At 41.0% G+C, this 20,428-nt stretch overlaps 1 long non-coding RNA gene across 3 annotated transcripts in view; it reads right to left on the reverse strand.

Moving 5' to 3' along the window:
- Positions 1 to 17,139, reverse strand: part of LOC102155499 — a 51,495-nt gene extending 34,356 nt beyond the window's left edge. For all 3 annotated transcript variants that reach the window (XR_005380369.1, XR_005380371.1, XR_005380370.1), the window contains exons 1-2: positions 16,911 to 17,139; positions 12,186 to 12,220 (exon numbers count right to left, since the gene is read on the reverse strand). This is a non-coding gene — a long non-coding RNA (uncharacterized LOC102155499). The remainder of the gene's footprint in view (positions 1 to 12,185; positions 12,221 to 16,910) is intronic.
- Between the last annotated feature and the right edge of the window lie 3,289 nt (positions 17,140 to 20,428).

Below are 20,428 nucleotides of genomic sequence, written 5' to 3' on the forward strand. Positions count from 1 at the left end.
AGCTGGGCTATCTCAGCCAGCTGAGACTTAGTGTGCTGATGGAGGTCGGTCATCAGCCTCGACAAGGCCACCCTCAGAGGATGGTAAGTGTCTTGGCAGGGTGCAAGAACATAGCTCATGAGGCCAAGGAGCACCCAGTAGACAGTGATCCTGGCAGGTAGGTGGGGACTCCAAAGAGACCAACTGTTAGGGAGGAGCCAAGACAGGGAAGGGTCAGGGCAGGCCGTGTCCCCAATAGGCCTGGAAGACCCCTCCTCTAAAGGTGAAGGGACCTATTGCAAAACCCAGCAGTCTGAGATGAACACCAAAGTGCACCAGCAGCAAGGTTGACAAGACGCTGAACCATCGAGAATAGGCAGTGCCCCCCAACAAGTGCCCCATCTGTGGGAAGAAACATCGAAGGACAGAGAGAAACACTGTGGAGCCTGGAGCTGGCTCTTTCTACCACCAGAAGGCATCACTTGCAGTTCCAAGAGGCCAATGTCGCCAACAGAAATAGGTCTTAGGCTGGCAACCAGGACAGAGTCCTCAGCCCCCACTAGAGAAGGTGCACAAGATAAAAGTGGTTACAGGGTGGGTCAGAAAAGCAGCCCCACAACCACCCATGAAAATTCCATGGCAGCAGGTAGAATAATGGCCCCTGAAGATATCTGCATCCGAATCTCACACCTTGAACCTGTTTCCTTACTTGCACAAAGGACTCTGCTGCTGTAGTTGAGGGTGGGGCTTTGAGGTGGAGAGAGGATCCTAGACTCTGCAGGAGGCACGAATTATAATCTCAGTGGAAGGCAAGAGGGTAAATCAGAGAGAAGTTCCAAGGCCCTGAACCACTGGCCCTGAAGATAGAGAAAGGAGCCACTCACCAAAGAATATGGGCAGCCTCTGGAACCTGGGAAAGGCAAGGAAGCAGATCCTTCCTCCTAGCATCTCCCAAAGGAAGCAGGCCTGCCTGTACCTTGATGCTAGCACAATTAGAACCTCTGACCTACCAAATAGAAGATAATAAATCTGAGTTGTCTGAAGCCACAAAGTCTGTGGTGATTTGTCACAGCAGCATAGGAAATAAATACACATATTTGGATGCGGATGTAAAGAGAAAAACGTTACCAAACTGCCCAGATGCTGGTTCCTTTAAAATCCTGCCCAATAGAATTACCTACCTGAATGCAGCACTGTGCATCCCAATTGATCTTTCTAAAATAAAATAAAAGATTATGGGAAAGATAGGCTGTGATCTCAGATAGCACATATCTATTGCAGCTCAGATCACATGAACCAATATGTGCATTTCCATCGCTGCTCCTGGTAGTGCATTTCATTGCAGTAATGTGGAGGGGCAGGTCTTCTTTACCTCCTTGCATTGAATATTTAATGTTGGAAAGTCAAAGTTAGATCATAAATAAGGATTCTGTGAGCTTTGGGAAAAAAAAAAAAAAAAAAAAAAAGGACCGCCTGATCCTCCATTTAAAAAAAAAAGTAAAATATACCCCAAAGAATAGAAAATGTTTCAGAAAGTGCCTTATACACAGTAATTAAGCATAGCCGAATTATATGTTTCAATCAGAATGATTCCCAGAAGTGAAAACATGTTTTAATTGACATTTATGCTTTATCAGCCTCTTTCTGCATTGTAAATTCTTTTAAGGAAGGTAGAAAGGATGCGTGCAGCTGTAGCTGGAAGCATATTACCCATTCGTCCCAAAACCAATCATTTCCACATTTATTTGGACTACATGGTTTTCTACCCTTTGAAACCTAATCAAATTTTGTGGTTTACCTCTGTAATAGACTTTTATGTGAGGCTATACCAACAAAATTTAGAGCCTTAAAGAATGGAAAAATAGAGTATGTGGAAAATGTGTACTTTAACTTCATTAAACCTTGGTCAAGCAGAACTTTGGACAGCCTTTGGTGCTTATCTGAGATAATCATGGGATAAAAGACATGATTTGCAGTAGTAACCAACCTGATCCAGCAGGCTTGGAGTCCAGCTTTCAGTACAAGTCCACATTTATACTTACTTGTGTGACCTTGGGACAGTGACTTGGGCTTTCTGGTCTTCAGCTTCTCCTTTTATGATAAAACACATGTTTCATCGTTCACTAGTTTGTCATGCTTTGCTTCAGTAAACTGGAAGGGACACAGGCAGGCACCAAACCTGTTCTCTTGCCAAGAAACATGGTCTCAACCAGCACTTGGCACAGGGGAGAAACTCAGCAAATGATCTGAAAATCGTGGTTGGCATTATTTGCTCAAAAGTGTGCACCACACTCAATGGATGGCTGTAGCTATTCAACCTGGTGTCACCGATTTGCCTAGGGCTGATGGGTCACCATGGCTTCATTTACATCCGACATGCCCAGTGAGGCAGTTGGAATGGTTGGGGACTTGGCGGGCCTCATTCTCCAGCAAGGGTCTCAGATTTTCTATGGATGAGCTACTTTCAAGAGGGCTAAGGGCAGCATGGCCAGGCTTCTTCCGGCCTAGCTAGAAACAGGCAGTTCTGTTTAGGCCAACTCTGCTATGTTGTCATTAAAGAAGAAAGGAAACGTACTGCCCTTGATGAGAGGTACAGCCAGTACAGGCAGGGAGAAAGGCCTGGGTGGGAGTCACCTGCACATACCACCCACCCCTGCAGGTGATCTTGGCTTCTGGGATCCCTATATAACTTAGAGTAATAACCTCACAAGTCCCAACACTTGAGAAATTAGGTTTGGGGGTATGTTATTGTATTAGCTTCCTGTTGTTGCTATGACGAATTAGCCCAGATTTAGTGACAACATAAATTTATTATCTTATAGTTCTGGAGGTCTGAAGTCTGAAATCAGTTTTACTAGACCAAAAACAAGCCAGGCTGGTTCCTTCTGGAGTTTCTGGGGTGGGGGGAGCCCACTTCCTCACCAAATATGGAACATTTTTGGAGGCTTGGCCCATAGCCACACCCTCTATCTTCACAGCGGACAGGCCACACTCTGGCATCACTCTGACACGGATTCTTCTCCCTCCTTCCTCCATTTTCAAGGACTCTTGTAATTACATTGGGCCTATGTGGATAATACAGAACACTCTTCCCATCTCAAGGCCTACTGGCTAGATACCCTAATTCTATCTGCTGCCTTAATTCCCCTTTCCAATGTAAAATAACATATTCAGTTTCCAAGGACTAGGACATGGACATCTTTGGGGGCCATTATTCAGCCTACCATAGTTACCATTTCTGGTGCTCTTTAAAAAATATTTTAATCACTTTGGATATTTTTTTAAAAGTTTCCATAAATATGTAGCCTCTTTTCTCCATTCTAATCTTCTAAACTTGTTAGATGTATACAAAAGTAAAAAAAAAAAAATAGGCTTTGAGTGAAGGTCCTAGGGAATCTTCTCTGCAGAACATTCATAATTTTTAGCTTGGGGGAACAGAGTAAGAAAGGAGAAGTGGAACATGGTGGGACCTGTCAAGAGTAGAGGGTCAGTGGAGGGTAGGGGTGGGGGAGGTAGGTAAAGTTCCCAGAGCCTTGTCCTGGGAATAAGCTGGCCCTTCCACCCAGTGTCTGTGTGTCATTCCCAGGACAAAACCTGGATACCAATGCATGAAGGCTGTAATGCTGCCAGCCAACTCCCCTGTTCTCAGAGCAAGAGTTTGTCCAGCAGGTGCTTCCAGCAGAATGTGTGATTGAGGTACTTTAGAGGTTATAAACATGACAAATGGAAGAAATAGAAAGGGCATTTTCTTCTTTCACAAGCAGAACATAATTTCCTGAGATGTTGCTGATAAGTTTAAAAGTTGTAATAGAAATCTAAATGTCAATTCCTTTCACTTTCGGATTACAAGGGAAGCAGAAGGACTGCAAATACATCAATCCAAACCTGATCATTTAATACAGTCATTAAAGATAGAACTAAATTATTCTGCTGAGAAAAATTAGGGGGTAGTCATACAACCAGCTCATGTTGCAGACAAAACTACTGCACTTGTAGCAGGGGAAACAGCATGAGAAAGTATGTAAATGGCTTTTAGAGAGGCAGAGGGCTGGCTAAGAAAACCCTTGCACAGCAATCCTGTCATCTTACTTGTCTGCCTAAAGCTGAGATTTGGTGTTCCACTTCATCTGTTTAGTGTCAGTCATTATAACACGGGTAAGACCATTGACGTTAGTGTAAAACCTACACATGGCGTCAGCTTGATAACTAGGGCACATTCCACGGGAACTTGACTTTGCAGTCCAGGAAGGCAAAGAGGTTTTTCAGAGAGAGGCTGTCGGACCACAGGACCCTTTAGGCTGCCTGTCAGCAGCATGCTGGATGTACCCAACATCCTAATCAAACCTTATAGTGCACTGTGGGGTGAAGCTCTGAGTCTTCATCTGATCTTCCATTTAGAGGGTTTTATTGGATCACAAAACTTGCTAAGCAGCCCACCAGACACCCCAGGCCCAGGAAGACCATACATGTCTGAGACTCAAGTATATCTATCAGAAAACATGTTCAGAGATCTCTTCTGCCAACCTCATGCTGCCTTTGGCTTTGTTAGCCCCAGCCTGATGTGAGTTGTTCCACCACTAAACCATCTGCACACACAATCCTCTTCTATAGGTGACCCCAAGTTTCTAGTATCCACAAGAAAGCTGTCTCAGTTTGTACTAATGCTAATGTCCTGCTTCAGAGTATACCACTGCAGCCCCTGATGATTAATCAGAAAGAGAAACTCCAGGCCTGCATAACAGAGTCATTATCCCTTCCAATGCCAAATGCAAACCAGATGTTCTCAATCCACCAACATGCCCCTCCACCCTCTACTTTCTCCCACAGTCCTCGGGCTAGGAAACAAGGTACAGTCCATTAACGGACATTCTCTGTCAATAAAGATGAGGTTGATAATATGAAATGCTGAAGTGGTCCTACTATCATTAATTCAATCAAATGATATAGATATTATGTTAGGCAAGAGCAGTGGCTCAAACATCAGAAGTTTTAGAATTCTCATCTCAAATTTACTTCTCCAAGTCCATTTCCTTGTCTATAAGACAGAGATAAATAATCTTGCCTTTGATTGCTTCCTTCATAATGATGTTGTAGGGATCAGTGAGATAACAAAAATGAAAATTTCTGAAACCAACAATATTTTCACAGACTAGAACAATCCTAAAATTTGCATGGAACCACAAAAGGCCCCCAATAGCCAAAGAAATCTTGAAAAAGAAAAGCAAAACTGGAGGCATCACAATTCCAGATTTCAAGGTATATAACAAAGCTATAAAAATCAAAACTGTATGATACTCACACAAAAATAGACACATAGATCAATAGAACAAAATAGAAAACCCAGAATTAAACCCAACATTATGGTCAATTAATCTTTGACAAAGCAAGAAAGAATATCCAAATGGGGAAAAGACAGTCTTTTCAATAAATGGTGTTGGGAAAACTGGAAAGCAATATGCAAAAGAATGAAACTGGAACACTTTCTTACACCTTTAACAAAAATAAATTCTAAATGGATTAAAGACCTAAATATGAGACCAGAAACCAAAAAGTCCTAGAAAAGAACACAGGCAGTAACTTCCTTGACATCAGCTCAAGTAACTTTTTTCTAGATATGTCTCCTGAGGCAAGAGAAACAAAAGCAAAAATAAACTATTAGGACTACATCAGAACAAAAAGCTTCGGCACAGCAAAGGAAACAATCAACAAAGCTAAAAGGCAAGCTACAGAATGAGGGAAGATATTTTCACATGGCATATCTAATAAGGAACTTATAACTCGACACTCTAAAAGCAAATAATGCAGTTAAAAATGGGGAGAAGACATGAACAGATATTTCTCCAAAGACATACAGATGGCAAATAGACACATGAAAAGATGTTCATCATCACTTATCAGGTAAAAGCAAATCAAAACTACAAACTCACACTTGTCAGAATGGCTAAAATCAACAACACAAGAAAAACAAGGATGTAAATCAAAAGAACCCTTCTTGCACTATTGGTGGAAATGCAAACTGGTGAAGCCACTGTGGAAAACAGTGTGGAGATTCCTCAAAAAGTCAAAAATAGAACTACCCTATTACCCCAGAATTATATGCTAAACATTTACCCCAAAAAACACTAATTTGAAGGGAAATAGGCACCCTTAAATTATGGAAGCAGCCCAAGAGTCCATAGGTTGACTGATGAATGAATAAAGAAAATATGGTATATATCTGGTGTGTGGGTGGGTGTATTCATATGCATATATAGTGAAATATTATTCAGCCATAAAAAATAACGAAATCTTGCCATTTGCAACAACATGGATGGAGCTAGAGAGTATAATGCCAAATGAAATGAGTGAGTCAGAGAAAGACAAGTACCATATGATTTCACTCATATGTGGAATTTAAGAAACATAACAAATGAACAAAGGAAAAAATGAGAGAGAGAAATAAAAAAGCAGACTCTTAATTATAGAGAACAAACTGATGGTAACCAGAGGGGAAAGGAGTAGGGGGATGGGTTAAATAGGTGATGAGGATTAAGGAGTGCACTAGTTGTGATGAGCTCTGGATGTTGTATGTAATTGTTGAATCATTGCATCATACACCTGAAACTAATAAAACACTGTTATTTTTTTTGGAAAATGAAGAGGATTATTATGCCCTTTATTTTAATACCTATGTATGACTTACATGCTAGCAGTTCCAATAAAGAAAAAAAATAACACTGGAAAAGTAGAAAATAATTTGTCTCACTGGACTCACACTCTATGGTTGACCAGAGGGCCTGGAACCTAATTATTCTTTAGGAAAATTCCCTGAGAGTCAGAAGGAGGTAAGGATTCCAAGGAGATATGTGTTCATGATCTTGACACAAACCTCAAGAGATCCTTGCCAGTTATGTTGTAATGTGGTTTATCTGTTAACTCTAAGAAAAAGGTTTTTTAAATTGATTTAGCTTGCCAGTTCCAGCCAAGGTAGAGTAGTCTCATTTCCTCCCTAGTCCTCCCTCCTAAAAATAAAAAATGCTGGACCAACACAAAAAGTCAAGCATAAAAATTAAACATAGAATTACCTATGATCCAGCAACTCTGTTTCATGGCATATCCTCAAAAGAATTGAAAGCAAGGTCTCAACAGATACATGTATACTCAGGTTGACAGCAACATTATTCACAATTGCCAAAAAGTAGAAGCAACCAAAGTGTCCACTAATAGATGAATGGAAAAACAAAATGTAGTATATACATACAATGGAATATTAATCAGTTTTCAGAAGAGAGGAAACTATTGACACATATAAAACATGGATGAATCTTAAAACATTATGCCAAATGAAATAAGTCCATCACAAAAGACAAATATTCAATGATTCTACTTATATGAGGTACATACAGTAATCAAATACATAGAGACAAAAAGGAGAATGGTGGTTGCTAGGGACATTATTAAATGAGTACAGAGTTTCAGTTTGTGAAGATGAAAAGATCTGGACATTTATGGAGGTGATGGTTGCACATAGATGTGAATATACTTAATTCCACAGAACTATGCACTTAGAAATGGTAAATTTTATGTTATATATATTTTATCACAAGTTAAAAATCAAACATAGACTCTGAAAGGTGGAAAGAATAATGCAACTTCTGGGGTGACTGGCTGGCTCAGTCAGTAAGAGTATGAGACTCTTGATCTTGAAGTTGTGAGTTCAAGCCCCATGTTGGGTATAGAGATTACTTAAAAACTAAAGAAAACGCATACACACACACACATACACTTAAAAAAGAATAATTCAACTTCTTAGGAACCTTGGGACTTGAGGAACAGCACAGCAGTGAAATCCCTAGATTTTCTTTATGCTTCCATGTAATTCAGCCAGGGCACTGGAGAAGCCTGCAACATGGAAGTACCAAGAGATGCAAACAAAAACCCCCAAGCAAAGTCTGATTCCTATAGCTATAGGACTGGTAAAATGGCAATTTAACAGAACAGACAGCCTTTCCAACAATAACTGTTCTACTCTAGCTAATATCAATGGAAAACACCCTCAACTCACCACTCTTATCACAGTGTCTAGAGAGTTGACTGGGGAGCTGACCTTCCACTCCAACTCATCAGCAACGAGGCAATACTAGGAGCTCCCCATTTCTAGCCCCTCCCCATCCTGATATAAGCAGAAGTGAGTGGGGTGAAACATCTATCCCTACCTAGACCTATGTACTACATACAACCAGGGTGAGTGGTTTTGATTTGTATTTCCCTGATGGCAAGTGATGCAGAGCATTTTCTCATGTGCTTGTTGGCCATGTCTATGTCTTCCTCTGTGAGATTTCTCTTCATGTCTTTTGCCCATTTCATGATTGGATTGTTTGTTTCTTTGCTGTTGAGTTTAATAAGTTCTTTATAGATCTTGGAAACTAGCCCTTTATCTGATACGTCATTTGCAAATATCTTCTCCCATTCTGTAGGTTGTCTTTTAGTTTTGTTGACTGTATCCTTTGCTGTGCAAAAGCTTCTTATCTTGATGAAGTCCCAATAGTTCATTTTTGCTTTTGTTTCTTTTGCCTTCGTGGATGTATCTTGCAAGAAGTTACTGTGGCCAAGTTCAAAAAGGGTGTTGCCTGTGTTCTCCTCTAGGATTTTGATGGAATCTTGTCTCACATTTAGATCTTTCATCCATTTTGAGATACCACCTCACACCAGTGAGAATGAGGAAAATTAACAAGGCAGGAAACCACAAATGTTGGAGAGGATGCAGAGAAAACCCTCTTACACTGTTGGTGGGAATGTGAACTGGTGCAGCCACTCTGGAAAACTGTGTGGAGGGTCCTCAAAGAGTTAAAAATAGACCTGCCCTACGACCCAGCAATTGCACTGTTGGGGATTTACCCCAAAGATACAGATGCAGTGAAACGCCGGGACACCTGCACCCCGATGTTTCTAGCAGCAATGTCCACTATAGCCAAACTGTGGAAGGAGCCTCAGTGTCCATCGAAAGATGAATGGATAAAGAAGATGTGGTTTATGTATACAATGGAATATTACTCAGCCATTAGAAATGACAAATACCCACCATTTGCTTCAACGTGGATGGAACTGGAGGGTATTATGCTGAGTGAAATAAGTCAATTGGAGAAGGACAAACATATGTTCTCATTCATTTGGGGAATATAAATAATAGTGAAAGGGAATATAAGGGAAGGGAGAAGAAATGTGTGGGAAATATCAGGGAGGGAGACAGAACATAAAGACTCCTAACTCTGGGAAATGAACTAGGGGTGGTGGAAGGGGAGGAGGGCGGGGGGTAGGGGTGAATGGGTGACGGGCACTGAGGGGGGCACTTGACGGGATGAGCACTGGGTGTTATTCTATATGTTGGCAAATTGAACACCAATAAAAAATAAATTTATTATAAATAAAAAGAACGCAGTTAGTTGAAAAAAAAAAAAAAAACAGGGTGAGTGCCTTCCAGAAAAAGAAAACAAAATTGGATCTAAAAACTCTCAACATAATACCCCAAATGTCCATGATACAATTTAAAAACATGCACATCATAACAAGACCAGAACAATCACGGCATGAATAATACAAGGCAATCAACAGAGTCTAAGAACATAACTCAGATGTTCGAATTATTCAACAAGGATTTTAAAGCAGCAATAGTAATTACTCTTCAGTGAGCAATTATGAGCCATCTTGAAACAAATGAAAAAGCATAAAATCTCAGCAAAGAAGTAGAAGAAATAAAAAGAAATAAAATCCTTTTTAAAATAGAAGAAATACATGAGAGTTTTAGAGCAAAAAACTACAACAACTAAATTTTTAAAACTCACTGGATGGTCTCAATAGAAGAACAGAGGGGACGGAGGAAGGAATCAGGAAATGGAAGATACAAAAATATAAATTACCCAACTTGAACAACAGAGAGTAAACAGACTGGGAAAATAATGGCAACAGCCTCAGGAACCTATGGGATCAACAAAAAATATCTAATATTCATGCCATCAAAGACCCAGTTGAGAGAAGAAAGAGTGTGGAGCTGAAAAATATCCAAAAAAATAATGGCTGAAAATTACATGATGAACAATATAAGTTTATAGATTCAAGAAGCTGAGCAAACCCCTAAACAGGAAAACTCAATGAAATTCATGCCAACACACATCATAGTGAAATTTCTGAAAACTAAAGAAAAAGAAAACATCTTAAAGGTGGATAGAAATGATACATTACCAGTAAGGGAACAATGACTCAAATGATAACAGATTTCTCATCTAAAACTGTGGAGGCCAACAAGAAATGACAAAACATTTTCAATTCCTGACTGAAAAGAACTGTCTACTCCAAATTCTATCCCAAGTAAAAATATTCTCCAGGAATGAAGAGAAAATAGAGACATTCTCAGATGAAGGAAACTAAAAGAATTTTATATCTGTAGACCTACTCTTAAAGAATGGCTTAATGTACTCCAACCACAAAGGAAATTAGAACAGAAGGAAATGGGACAATGAATTATAAAATGGGTAAAAATTGGAGTAGACTACCTTTTTCCTCATGATGTTTTTAAATTATGATGGATGATTTTAGCAAAAATTATAACATCATTTGATGTGCGTTCAATATATGTAGGAGAAATATTAAGAAAAGCATATTTTTTAAATGGGGAGAATAGGGGCACTTCGGTGGCTCTGTCAGTTAAGCAGCCAAACTCTCGATTTCGGCTCAGGGTTTTGAGATGGAGCCCAAGGAGCAGCTCAGTGCTGAGCATGGAAACTGCTCAAGATTCACTCTCTCCTTCTCCCTCTGCCTCTCCTCATTATCTAATAATAATAATAATAATAATAATAATAATGGGGAGGATATAGGCACCAAGTGGATGCAGGGTTTCTATACTTCACTCAGTGACATAATGTTGATACCAATAGATAATTTGAAGTTGTTTATACATGTTATAATATTAAGAGCAATCACAAAAAAAAAGGAAAAATCACACACCACACAAATATACTCAAAAATACAAGTAAGTAAATCTTTTTTTTTTTCCAGATGTGCCTTCACGGAGCCCTGCCTCTGAGCACAGCAGGTGCATCTCCACTAAGGCAAGTGTGCACCTGACAATCAGCGCAATGGGCCCCTCTCCCAGAAGACCTGCACAGACCACTGACTCCCAAGAGTACTGATCACAGAGGCCTGCAAGGCTTCAGCTCTATGGAGAAAGTAGGATCTAGCTTCCTTTGTACTTTATTCTGTATAACTATGTTTCATTTATTTTGGTCAATTTTTTTATTAAGTGTTAATTTTATTTGTTAAAGACATATATTTATTATTTTTATTACTTTCTTTGTACTTAAATTTTCTTTATTATTTTGCAATCTAGATTCTCTTAATAATTAATTGATAATTGAGAAGCAGCCTAAAACACACACAGGATATAAGATTTTGGGGGGGATTGTGGTTATTGTTGTTTTTCCTGTTTTTCTTTTTCTTTCTTCCATGTATTCTGGGAAACATAGTGATATGATGAAATTTGCCTCCAAAAAGAAGAGGAGGTAGTACTCACAGCCAGGGACTTAATCAATTCAGATATAAGTAAGATGTCTGAACTAGAATTTTTTTTTGTAATAATAAATTTATTTTTTATTGGTGTTCAATTTGCCAACATACAGAATAACACCCAGTGCTCATTCCGTCAAGTGCCCCCCTCAGTGCCCGCCAACCAGTCACCCCCATCCCCCGCCCCCCTCCCCTTCCACCACCCCTAGTTCATTTCTCAGAGTTAGGAGTCTTCCATGTTCTGTCTCCCTTTCTGATATTTCCTACCCATTTCTTCTCCCTTCCCCTCTATTCCCTTTCACTATTTATATTCCCCAAATGAATGAGACCATATAATGTTTGTCCTTCTCCGATTGACTTATTTCACTCAGCATAATACCCTCCAGTTCCATCCACATTGAAGCAAATGGTGGGTATTTGTCATTTCTAATGGCTGAGTAATATTCCATTGTGTACATAAACCACATCTTCTTCTAAATAATTCTTAAATAACCTCAAGGAAGTCAAGGAAATGGAAATTGAGGAATAGGAGAAAGAATAAATAGAAGCAAATAATAAAAAGGCACACTTAAGCCTTAACATATCAGTAATTACTTTAAATGTAAATTGTCTAAATACATTAATTAAAGGACAGAAATTGGCAAAGTGAATAAGAAAACATAACCTACCTGTATGCTGTCCATGGGAAACTCAATATAGGTACCTGAAATGTTGATAAGAAAAGATGTATCGTGAAAATATAAATCCGATAAGAAGGACTTCAGAGCACACAAAATTGTAAGGACAAGGAGGATATTATATAATGATAAAAGTAGACAAGAAGATGTAGCAATTCTAAATGTGTGTGCACCAAACAATAGAGTTTCAAAACACCTGAAGCAAAAACTCATAAAATTTTAAAGAGAAATATACAAAATATCAATTATAACCAGGGATTACAATAGTTCATCATGCAACTAGACGTAAACACATACACACACACAAAACTCAGCAAGGATGTAGAACTTAATAACCCCATCAGCCAGCAGAACCTAATAGACATTCATAGAACATTACACCCAAAAGCAGTATAATACGCATTCTTTAAGATGTGTGGCTTCCAATATTTTACCCCAGTCCATATCTTGTATTTTCATCCTTTTAACATTTTATATCTATGTGGTTACCTGAGGTTGTAAATAGGATAAAATTATATAAATCTACATACATGTAGGATGATTGGGTGGCTGAGTCGTTTAAATGTCTGCTTTGGGCTCAGGTCATGATCCTGGGATCCTGGGATCAAATCTCATATTGGGCTCCTTGTTCAGCGAGGAGCCTGTTTCTCCCTCTCCCTCTGCCTCTCTCTCCCTCCCTCATGTGCTTGCTCTCTCTCTCAAATAAATAGATAAAATCGTAAAAAAAAAAAAAAAAAAAACTACACACATGCATATGTTCACACAAATGAACGCATGTAAAAAGTGGTGAAAACTTAATACAGTCAGTAGTCCAGTCTAGTATTGTACTGTATCCATTTCCTAACAAGGTACCCTAAATTGGATGGCTTAGAACAACATTGTATCACACAGTTCTGAAGCCTAGAAGTTTAAAATCAAGGTGTCAGAAGGGACATGCTCACTCTGAAAGCTGCAGGGGAGAATCTTTCCTCACCTCTTCTTAGCTTCTGGTGGTTTGCTGGCAAAACTTAGCATTCACTTGCTTGCAGCTGCATAGCTTAAATCCCTGCCTGTCATCATATAAAATTCTTCCTGGGTGTCTTTGTCTTTATATGGCCATCTTTTTGTAAAGACACAAGCCCTAGTGGATTAGGAGCTCATCCTACTGTAATATGATTTCATCTTAACTAATTATATCAGTCAACCATATTTCCAAAAGAAGTTCACATTCTAAGGTACTGGGAAGTTAGGACTCCAACATATATTTGAGAGGAGGGGACAGACACAACTCAACCCATAACATGAATCATGTCAATTCTCTATTTAATATTATACTATAGTTAATAAAATATCACCATTGTGGGAAGCTGTGTGAAAGCACATGAGACTCTGCGTACCATTTTTTGCAAGTTCCTATGAGTCTACAATTACATAAAAATTTTACGAATCTAGCAATTTTGCTTGATAAGCAGAGATCAAGCAGGGATCTTGCTCCATTTTCTATCTTCACTAATACATTTTTGTGTTTTACATTTCCAACTGTATTTGACAGGGAATTAATTTTCTCCTCTATTTTTCTGTGGTTTCCCCTAAGTGCTCACTTACTATATAGCATATTTTTAAATAGGCTGGTCAGCAGCTCTAAGACTTTGTTGAGATTTCTCTCATTGCAATCCCTCCTAAGAATTTCTCAAATAAATCACCAAGCCTCCTAAGAAATGATGGTCGATAATTTCTCAACCCTGCAGATGGGAGAAGCCACTGTAATTCAAAAAAATGTTCACTCCTCTCTGGTCTCAAGTTACTGTGGTCTGGGTTTGAAGAAAGAGCAACATTTTTTTTCCCTTCTTGGGAAACCTTGGGAGAGAGTTCTTGATCTCAAGTGGCTAGGTTTTGTTGTTCCTGTAAGTTCCTAGAAATGATCTGATGGGAACTAGGAGCATAGCTGTGTGGATTGGAGCCTACTGGGAAAAAAAGACATGGGATCCAAACCTTCTCCTTCCTTCTATTCATTCAGGCTGACCCTAGGGAAGATTAACTATAGCCCAGGACCCAGTGTTTGTCATGTACACCATGGGCTCAGGTTGTGTCTGAAGGATGGCATTCCAGGATGCAAGCCAATCGAGAAGTCAAACAGTGGCAGAGAGAACAACGATGTTCTAATAGCTGTGGTAAAAAACAAAACAAAACAAAACAAAAAAACACAACCCCTATATGCTGGGTAGAGATAGAAGTAGGGGCACTACACTAGTTTTCTACTGCTATATACGAAATCACCACTAATGTAGCAGCTTGAAACAACTTGTGTTTATTATCTCACAGTTTCTGTAGGTCAAATGCCTGGGCAGTGTCCCTCACAAATCTTGCATCAAGGTGTTGGCCAGGATGCATTCCCATCTGGAGCTCAGGATCCATTTCTAAACTTACATGGTTATTGGCCAAATTTAGCTCTTTGAAACTGTATGATCCTGGGCCCAGATTCCTTGCCAGCTGGAGGTTGTTGGCTAGAGATTGCTCTCAGCTCCTGCCAGTGGCCCACCCACAGACCCTCTTAGGACACAGAGACTTACTTCCCCAAGGCCAGTGATAGGATCTTTCTCATGTTTGAAATCTCTCTTTAGACAGGGCCCAGGCACTTTTAAGGGCTTAAGTGATCTCTCTTTTAATTATCAAAGCCAACTGATTAGGGAACTTAACTTCATCTGTAAATTGACTTTCACCTGAAACCTGATCAGAGCAGTTAAACCCATCATTTTCAGTATTGCTCAAGAGGAGATTACTTGGGGTGCCAAGTAATATACCAGGGGGTGGATATCGGGGAATCCTGCTCACTACATATGTAGAACCCCAGGAAGAGGTTTGAAATGTCAGGCCCAGCACTGACTGGAGTCCAGACCAGGACAAATGGCAAACTCTTCTGCAGAAGGCAGAAAAGGGAAAGAAAGTGGCACCCAATTCTACATTAAACCAATGCAGGTAAGCTAAAACTCAGATGCTCCACACCACCTCAAGTCTTAAGACAGGTGGGTGTTGATGGCCACCAAGGGTTAGTTAGGAGCCTGGGAGTCCTGAAGCTAGCAGAGCATAAGTAGATTATGAGCCACACTAAAATTCAACACATAATCACCAAACCTCCTCAGAATAGAAGACCAATGATTTCTCAGTGTTATAAGTGGTAGAAGGTATCATAAATCTCAAAAATGACTACTTCTCTCTATTGTTCAGTTAGCATGACCTGGACTTGGAAAGACAGTGGAATTTTCTGAGCCAGGTTGGGAAAGACAGCCACTGATATTCTTGACCACAGTTGGCTGAGGTCTACAGATGGTGGAGATGGTGGCTACTCCCTACAGACTCAGATCCTGGAAAGCAGAAAAGCCAGGGAAATCAGAAACAGGCTTTCCTGAAAAGGGACTCTCTTTATCTCATGGATTTGAGGAAGCCCCCTTCTTCCCTTGCCCAGGTATAGAATAGTGCACTGGGCCGAGTTACCCAGGGTCCCTTGTGCTGGGCCAGCAGAACAGAGATAATGAGGCAACTAGGAATATGCTATGACACAGGCAAGAGATGGCCAAGGGGATTTTTGTCCTGTGCTAGGAATCAGCACAGCTGCATGAGCTTTGGGAGAATATGGTCTTCCCGGATCTTAATTTTATATTTATGAAACAGAGACAATAACACAATGCAATGAAACAAAAAAGCTTGTGAAAGTAGTCAGGAAACTGTAAATGACCATAAGTGAAGGTATGATTGTTACTGCAATAACTCTTTAACAAATGGGCAACAGAGGTAAATAGAGACACTTCTGTTTTGCATGCAGACAAAATGTCCTGCTGTTCTACACATATGATTATACCGAAAGGAAGGCAACACATAATTTTTAAGGCTGGTAAGTACAATTTGCTGTCTCTAGTAATTAAATAAGACAAAGGGAGATCTCAAGTCAATGATGTCCACACTCAAGGCATAGTTGCTTCATATCTGTGACCTTGCCCTTTCTGTGTCTGTGCCCTTGGAATTCCTCAGTCAAGGTGGAGGCCAAGAAAGAGGAGGCCATGGAGGATAAGCCACCGGAGCAGAATGCAGGGACACCAAGGGGCAGGAAACACACTCCACTGGAGCAAGACCTGCAGGCCTGGGACTCAGGGTCCTGCACCTCTCAATCCTGTCTTGACTCCTCCCTGTGGAAATGCCCCCCAAACTGTACCTCCTAAATCAAGGCAGCTGGTGTAGGATAGGCAACACAGTGGGGCCTTCAATGTGGCTATGAGCGTGGTCTCCAAATCCTAAAATTGGCAGGCTCCGAACATGGGGAAAAACACAGGAAACGTGAAAAAGGAAGATAACCATGGGCTTTTGGTGTTGTTCTGCCAAATGAACACTGACTCAGCAGGAGCCAAACATATCAAAGTCAGTGTGAAGGCCATTAGAGGAAACCAAGGGTAAGTTAAGTCACCACCTGTGGCCATTCATTAGTGTTGCCATAACACAATCCCTCTGACTGGGGGGCTTAAACAACAGAAAGTTATTTTCTCACAATTCTGGAGACTAGATGCCTATGATCAAGGGTTGACAGAGTTGGTTTCTTCTAAGGTTTCTCTCATTGGCTCGTAGATGGCCATCTTTTTCCTTTGTCCTCACATGGTCTTTGTATATGTGTGTTTGCGTCCTGTCTCCCCTTTGTATAAAGACACCAATCACAGTGGATTAGGGCCCACATGAATGTCCTCGTCTTACCTTAATTACCACTCTAAAAACCCTATCTCCAAATACAGCCACATTCTGAGGTCACGAGGGAATAAGACCACAGCACATGAATTTGGTGGGTACACAATTCAGCCCTGGAGGCACTGAACTCAGAAGTATAGCACTGGTCAGCAAATCACCCTGAATTTGCCCATGCTCCTTCTCTGACATCCAATGTCCTTTGAAAGTGACAGCAAGTTGCTGGGAGGCAGTGGAATATCTCTTCTTTTGGAGAGCTAATGTTCCAATGGGTCTATGACTATAACCACAGCAATATGCAGATGAGAGAACTTTATGGAAAAATAAAAGTAAGCCTGGAGATCAGTTCACTAAAATGCCCCATGTGACATTCCACTGACCTGGTCATTTCTCATGGATGGGACGGATGAGAAGGAGCCATCATTTAACCAACTGACCATTTCTAATAGGGAGAACCAATGGGAAGAAGAATTTGGCCTCCCTCCTTCACTGGACACCATGTGAGTTGCCCTGGTTCCACACAAAGAACCCTGCAGAGGTGGGAAAGATGCTCAGAAGCAGAAGCTGGTGGCTGCAATCAGCCAATGTTAGGTGACCAGGTATATGTCAGTAGGGCCCAGAGCACTGCTGGATCCTAATAATTAGGACCCACAAATCAAGGCAGCAGCCAAAGTCTGTCCTTCAGTTGGAAGAACCTGGATCCAGAATAGAAAGGCCAAAGAGGCCAAGACACCCGTGCCAAAAGGGAGCAAAAAGACCACATCTCTTTCTAGGGCTTCCCAGCAAGAAGCCGCACAAGTCTGCAGAGCCACAGCTGCTTTGAGAGGATCTGCCTTCCCCTAGGGTATACCCCATCTCCATGCCCTTCCCCTGGGGGCATACCCCATCTCCAGACCATCTGATCAAATGAAGGCATCAGAGAAGTTACAGCCATCAGAGTGAATCCTATCCCTGAGTACCTACCCTAAGAAGTAGTCTCATGACAAAGGGAACCCCCAGAAAGCCTAGCATCTTCCAGCTGTGGGAGACCAGCCAGGCCTTGTTTGGCTCTGAGTCACCCCAACAGGAACCCTGCCATGGGATATCAGCTTGAAGATAATGAAGCCCCCAAATGAGCCTGTGTTCTGCAAGTAGCTGAACTTGCAAAGAAGAATCCAACCTAGTCCCTGGCCCAGCCCAAAAGGGAGAAAGGGCAACCTGCAGGTGGGCCTCAGTAAGGGCTCTGCTGCTGGGCAGAAGGGCTAGGACCTATGTCAGATATTTACCACAGGGATCTGGCCAGATGTAGTCTATGTGAGGGTGCTGTTCCTGCATCTGATGCCAGAGCCCGGAGTGTGCAGGACAGGCAGTTGGAGAGGGATGCAAAGACAACCAGAACCCCTTTTTGGCAGCATCAGACCCAGAAGGATCAACTGGAGCCACTCTGATCTCTAGTCAGAGAGGCAGGGGAAGAAGAGAGAGTGCTGGCGGCTGCCCCACTCAGAATGGGTGGGCCAGTGGGTGGGCGATGACAGCCTGCACCGACCTCTAAACAGCCAGGCTGCTCCTTCACTGCAGCCTCCCATGTCTCATGCCAAGTGCGGTCCTTGCTCACCCAGAGCAATTCAGAGCGGAAAATTCTGAGGAATAATGGCCCAGCTTAGCTAAGGTGGCACAATATGAATCCACCCAACACAAATGCATGATGCAACCTAGGTAGCGATCGTTTCTTCTAGGAAGACAGAGTCCTGGAGCTCTGAGACACAACTGTGTGGCATTCAAGTGCCTTTTTAAAATAGGATAGAGGGGTCAGAAGGCTCCATGGAGGTGACGTCTGAGGTGAAGTGGGCTCCTGGATGTGGGGGTTCAGATGCAGCTGGCCTAGTAGACAGATCTTATGGCAAGTCACAGACAGCAGCAGAGAACGGGAGCCAGGAGTGGGCAGAAGCAGCTCAGGGAGGCCAGGGATGCAGAGATGAGCCTCCTGCTTCCTCCCCCAGGGCAAATAACCAGACGTAAAAAATGTTTTACAGGCCATGAAGTTTCCTACTCCCTTGTGTGAAATTAAAATCTTTGGACTGGAATCACAGTATCTTTTTTTAAGATCATGTTTCAGATAGCCCATTTTAGGTCTTGAACTCCCCCTGATACCTTACTTTATTTTTCCCCAATTTTTTACTACACTAAGTAAATATTAAAACACAAATGGAGCTCGGATCTCCTTTCATTATTCATCAACTGTAGCTGCCTTATAATTTGAAGGGATTATCTTTTGCCTGCAGCCCAGATAAGGTTGACCTCCCTTCCTTTGTCTTCTTTCCCTTTCTACCTCTTTCCCTCCCTCACTCCTTTTTATCAGTCCTTTGTTAATTTTTCATGTTTTTATTGCTTCTTAAACCAAAAACCAAAAAATATAACCATAAAGGATATGTAACAAAAGTAAAGCAGCAAACACATTGCCGTTCAACTCTGACAAGAAAAAATGTCTTCTAAGCTTTACATTCCCCTCCCCCCACCCCCACCAGTACTGTCCACATGCGTCTGCTGTTGTACCTAGTGCCCTACACAAGAGCTATAATTTCATACTTTGCTTATTTGCTTGATAATATCCTAAAGATTTTTTCCACTTTGCTGAATTGGCTTGTCTGTTATCATTTGCAACAAGCCTGCAGTTTTCGAGGAATGGTGCCTTGGTATTGGTAGCTGTGGGAGAAGGAGCTTTTTAGCCTGATCATGATTTATAGAGAGCTTGCTCTCCAGCTGATCCTTTTGCACAGTGATAGTCAGGTCCAGAAGAATTCTTTTGCCACTCATGTACCAACCTCTTAACATGCCTGAAGTAAGAGAAAACTTGAGGAGCTTTCTCTAAACAGGTGCAGGACAGGAAGAGTGGTGGCTGAGGTGCTAGTGGGTGTTGCCCTAATTACAGCTCATCCCCCCTACCAGAGGCATGTGACTTTCCCAGGAGCCTTTCTGGGGACCCTCAAACCCCTCCCCAGAGCAGCTCACCAGGACCTGCAAGGTGAAATAGAGGTTTTTGGGTTCCTCATAAGGAAGACTTGAGGGAGATTCTTGCATAAAGGAAGGAAAGCAAAAAAATATTGTTATTAAATTTTGCACCTAAAACCTAAATTTATAGTTTTGTAACATGCCCTTTTAAAATGCTAACCCTGGAACAAAAAAGATAGGCATATAGAAATTGAAAAAGTAAAATGGCAGATATAAATCCATCTATAGCAATAATATTAAATATGAATGGATTAAATAATCAATCAAAGACAGATTGTCAGAATGGATAAAAATAAAACAGTTTATTGCTATCTATCAGAGACATACTTTAGATTCAAAGATATGAAAGGGCTGAAAGTAAAAAGATAGAAAATATATACCAAGCAAAAGGCAACTATAAGAAACTGGAGTGACTATATTGATAGCAGACAAACTTTAGGACACAAAATGTTACCAAAAAAAGACTCTAATATCCCATTTTCAATAATGGTCAGAACAACTAGGCAAGAGGTCAGCAAGGAAATGAGAACTTGAAAACACTA

The sequence above is a fragment of the Canis lupus genome, chromosome 28 (assembly GCF_011100685.1).
Source record: "Canis lupus familiaris isolate Mischka breed German Shepherd chromosome 28, alternate assembly UU_Cfam_GSD_1.0, whole genome shotgun sequence".
Classification (NCBI taxonomy): Eukaryota; Metazoa; Chordata; class Mammalia; order Carnivora; family Canidae; genus Canis; species Canis lupus.